This window comes from Apium graveolens, chromosome 3 (genome assembly GCF_009905375.1).
Source record: "Apium graveolens cultivar Ventura chromosome 3, ASM990537v1, whole genome shotgun sequence".
NCBI classification, from domain to species: Eukaryota; Viridiplantae; Streptophyta; class Magnoliopsida; order Apiales; family Apiaceae; genus Apium; species Apium graveolens.
Window position 1 is genome coordinate 239,719,912 of NC_133649.1, and position 5,350 is coordinate 239,725,261.

At 40.3% G+C, this 5,350-nt stretch overlaps 1 non-coding gene across 1 annotated transcript; it reads left to right on the top strand.

Moving 5' to 3' along the window:
• The first annotated feature begins 4,095 nt into the window (after positions 1 to 4,095).
• LOC141715947 (small nucleolar RNA R71) lies at positions 4,096 to 4,202 on the top strand. The gene has a single exon (XR_012572685.1). It is a non-coding gene; the product is annotated as a small nucleolar RNA R71 (small nucleolar RNA).
• Positions 4,203 to 5,350: the final 1,148 nt, after the last annotated feature.

Here is a 5,350-nt window from a genome sequence, read left to right on the forward strand (position 1 = left end):
GATTCACATTATAGCGTTGCATCATAGAAGTGAACTTATGATTGCAGAAATGTGACCCTTCGTCACTTATGATAACTCGTGGAGTTCCAAACCTTGTGAATATATGCTTATGAAGAAAACTCAACACTACCTTTGCATCATTAGTCGGTAGAGCTTTGACTTCTACCCATTTCGAGACATAATCGACTGCTAGCAAGATGTACTGATTATTGCAGGAAGAGATAAATGGTCCCATGAAATCGATTCCCCAAACATCGAAGACCTCAACTTCAAGCATCACATTTAAAGGCATCTCATCCTTTCTGGTAAGATTCCCAACTCTTTGGCAATGATCACACCTTAAAACGAACTGATATGCATCCTTAAACAACATAGGCCAGAAAAAACCTGCTTGAAGAATACGAGCTGCTGTTTCTTCACCACCATAATGTCCACCATAAGCTGTGGAATGACAGTCTCGTAATATCCCCCCGTCTCATAGAATGGGATACATCTCCTGATGATCTGGTCAACTCCTTGTCTAAACAAATATGGTTCATCCCACATGTACCACTTCACCTCATATAGAAACTTCTTCTTTTGAGCCGCATTCATATTAAGAGGCATTATATTGTTAACAAGAAAGTTCACAATGTCTGCGAACCATGGCTCTTCCTCTTGAATTGCGAACAACTGCTCATCCGGAAAAGATTCGTTGATCAATGCTTATCATGTGAAGTAGAATCGGGATTCTCCAATCTAGAGAGATGGTCAGCTACTTGATTTTCAGTACCTTTTCGATCCTTGATCTCTAACTCGAATTCCTGTAGTAAGAGAACCCAACGAATAAGTCTAGGCTTCAAATCCTTCTTTGAGACCAGATAGCGGATGGCAGCGTGATCAGTTAACACTGTCACCTTTGTCCCAAGTAGATAAGATCGAAATTTTTCGAAACCAAAAACTATAGCCAAGAACTCCTTGTCAGTAGTGGTGTAGTTCAGTTGGGCTCCATTTAGCGTCTTACTAGCATAATAGACCACATGAAAGATAGTAGTCTTTCGCTGCCCAAGAACTACTTTCACTGCATAATCACTTGCATCACACATCATCTTAAAAGGTTCTCTCCAATCCGGTGCCGTGATAACCGGTACGGTGATTAAACTCTTCTTGAGAGTCTCGAATGCTGCCAAGCATTCATCATCAAATTTGAAAGGCACATCTTTTTCGAGCAAGTTGCACAACTGCTTAGATATCTTAGAGAAGTCCTTGATGAAATGCCGATAAAAACCCGCATGACCAAGAAAGCTACCGATTCCTTTCACAGAAATAGGTGGCGAAAGATTTTCAATGACGCCCACCTTGGATTTATCCACCTCAAGACCTTTACTGGAGACTTATGCCCAAGAATGATGCCTTGTTGCACCATGAAGTGACATTTTTCCCAATTGAGCACCAGATTGGTTTCCACACACCTTTTGAGCACCAAACGGAGATTATTCAAGCATTCATCATACGAATGTCCGAAGACGGAGAAGTCATCCATGAACACTTCGACATTATTTCCAATCATATCGGAGAATATAGCCATCATGCACCTCTGAAAAGTGGCAGGTGCACCACATAAGCCAAAAGAAACTCTGCGAAAAGCAAACGTGCCAAATGGACAAGTGAAAGTAGTCTTCTCTTGATCTTCTGGTGCAATGCAAATCTGATTGTAGCCCAAATAGCCATTCAGAAGACAATAATAATCATGACCAGCCAACATGTCAAGCATCTAATCAATAAATGAAAGAGGGAAGTGATCCTTCCTCGTGGCTTTATTCAACTTTCTGTAGTCCATACATACTCTCCATCCTGTGACTGTTCGAGTAGGGATGAGCTCGTTTTTCTCATTTGCTACCACAGTAAAGCCTCCTTTCTTAGGTACACATTGCACGGGGCTCACCCAAGAACTGTCAGAAATAGGATATATAATTCCTGTATCCAGCCATTTTAGAATTTCTTTCTTTACCACTTCTTTAATGATAGGATTAAGCCTTCACAGTTGCTCAACAGTTGGCTTGCTACCTTCCTCTAGCAGAATTTTATGCATGCAGTATGAAGGGCTGATCCCTTTTATATCTGCTATAGTCCATCCGATGGCCGATTTGAATTCTCTTAAAATCCTCAAGAGCTTATCCTCATCACTACCTGAAAGTTCAAATGCAATAATAATAGGCAAAGTAGATGTATCGCCTAAAAAAGCATACCTCAAGTGTTCAGGAAATGGTTTAAGCTCCAAAGTAGGTGCTTCCTCAATAGATGGTTTGAGCTTTCCCTCAGCATTCTTGAGATCAGTATTTCCCAGAGATTCAAATGGCATGTCTAGCTTTAGTTTTCAAGGAAAAGCATTTAGATATTGTAGCTGCTCATTGCCTTCGTCATCTTCACTATCAAAATCCCCCAATAAGGCTTTTTCTAAGGCATCAGACCTTAGCACATGATCAAGTTCTGAAATAACTGCAGAATCGACCAAATCCACCTTGAAGCACTCCTCATCTTCCGGAGGGAATTTCATCGCATTGAACACATTGAATGTCACATCTTGATCTTGCACCCTCATAGTGAGTTCACCTTTTTGCACATCTATCAAGGTACGACATGTAGCCAAGAAAGGTCTTCCCAAGATTATGGGAATCTTCTTATCTTCCTCGAAATACAGAATGACAAAATCTGCAGGAAAGATGAGCTTGTCCACCTTTACTAGCACGTCCTCCACGATGCCTCGTGGGTATGTAATCAAATGAACAACCAATTGTAGAGACATGTAGGTGGGCTTCGGATCAGGAAAATTCAGCTTTTTAAAGATAGACAACGACATCAGATTGATGCTTGCTCCCAAATCGCAAAGGCACTTGTCAAATGACAACTTGCCAATGGTGCAAGGAATGGTGAAACTACCTAGATTCTTAAGCTTTAGAGGTAACTTTTGTTGTAGCACGACACTACACTCTTCCGTTAGAGCAACGGTATCAAGATCATCCAATTTCACCTTCCTTGAAAGAATATCTTTCATGAATTTCGCATAACTAGGCATTTGCTCCAGAGCCTCAGCGAAAGGTATGTTAATGTGAAGTTTTTTGAACACCTCCAGAAAATTACCAAATAGTTTGTGTAGCTTTTTTTTTTTGCAATCGCTTAGGAAAAGGTGGTGGAGGATAGAGCTGTTTCTCCCCTGTATTACCCTCAGGCAGAGTGTGTTCAACAGTAGTCTTCCTTGATTCCCCCTCTTTCTCCTTTTGCATTCCTTCATCATCTACAACTTCAACTTCTTCATCTTTTGCTTTTTCAGCATCAGCAACTTTTCAAGACCTTAAGGTGACAGCTTTGACTTGCTCTTTTGCTTCCTTCTTGCGTGGCACTTCAGTATCGCTGGGAAGTGTGCCAGGTTGACGATTGATCAAGGTATTGGCTATTTGTCCAATTTGATTTTCTAAGGTCTTGATAGAAATAGCCTGACTTTTGCACAACAGCTTTAACTCCTCAAAATCAGTACTAGAACGTGGAGCAGCGCCTCCTTGTTGAGGATATGATTGCCTTTGAGCAAATTGCTGAGGTTGCTGGAATCCAGTTGGATTAAACTGTTTACTTACAGCTTGCTGATATGGTTGCTGAACATCATTCTGATTATTGCTGCAGCTGAAATTGAGATGATTTTTGTTATTAGGATGATAAGTAGCAGGCACAGGCTGCTGCGGTCTCTGAAAATTATTCACATACTGAACAGATTCATTAACAAGAGAACACTGATCCGTAGCATGAGAGCCTGCACAAAGCTCACAGACACTAGCTATTTGATTTACTCCATAGTTGGCTAAAGAATTGACCTTCATAGACAGCGCCTGAAGCTGCGCTGCAATAGCTGTAGCTGCATCAACTTTCAGAATACCTGCTACATTCCCAGGAATCATCCTTTGAGTTGGGTTTTGATACTCATTTTCCGCCATAGTTTCAATGAGATTATAGGCCTCAGTATAGCTTTTGGCCCAAAAGGCGTCTCTAGAAGCTACATCGAGCATGGGCCGAGATTGGGCCCCCAAACCATTGTAGAAACCAGTGATCACCATCCAGTCAGACATACCATGATGTGGACACTTTCTCAACATCTCCTTGTAGCGCTCCCAAGTTTCGCACATAGATTCTCCTTGTTGCTGCGCAAACTGAGTAAGAGCACTCCTCATAGCTGCAGTTTTGGCCATTGGATAAAACTTCACCAGAAACTTTTGCGCAAGATCTTCCCAAGTAGAGATGGACTTAACTGGTAAAGAATGTAACCAGTCCTTAGCTTTATCCCTCAGAGAGAATGGAAAAAGCCTCATCTTGATAGCCTCATCATTAACACCATTATATTTGAAAGTACTACAGATCTCGACAAAATTCTTGATATGCATGTTGGGATCTTCAGTCGCAGCACCTCCTCCGAAAGAAACAGAATTCTGCACCATCAGAATAGTGCCCCGCTTGATTTCAAAAGTATTGGCTTGAATAGTCGGATGAATGATGCTTGACTGAATGTCATCAATTTTAGGCCGAGAAAAGTCCATAAAAGCTGGACCAGCTTGAACTACATGATCACCCATTATTTTAGGTTATTTCTTTTCACTCTCTTTATCCGAATCTTTAAAAACTATCTTCTCTGAAAAGTCAAGAGCTATATCTGTTTCCTCAGCTTTATCCAGATTTCTCTTGCGAGTGCGAGAATGTATTTGCATAAACGCTCGCTAGAGTACCTGAAATACAACCGGAAGTAGTAAGTAACAAGTCTTAATCAATGAATTCTAATGACCACTGATGGCAAGTACATAAACTAAAAAAATTAACACCGAGTCCCCGGCAGTGGTGCCAAAAACTTGTTAGGCACAAAGAATGCGCTAAATAATTCACGCAAGTATACACATTCGCAAGTAATATAGAATGATTTCTAGTTCGTTCCCACAGAGACTCTGATTAACTATATCTAATTAACACTTACTCACCAATGTATGATTATTCTTCAATGTCAAGACAATAACAATTAAGGTTGGTTAACTAATATTAACTACGAGAATTAGACACTTGAATTAACAATATTAAACACACATGAGATCCTGACTTCATTACTACTTCACTCAATAGTTATTGTTATTACCCTTAGCATGTAATGGTGATGATATTAATCGAACAACACGAAACTAATAAACGCCAACTTTCGTTGTACGAATACCATTCTACCAAGCATCCATAATTAAGATAGAAGTTGAATAGGCATCAATTATGTTGAGACCCTATATGTCTACAGAATTTGACAACATAACAATTTAAGCGCAAGTTATTCATGATGATTACACAGGAA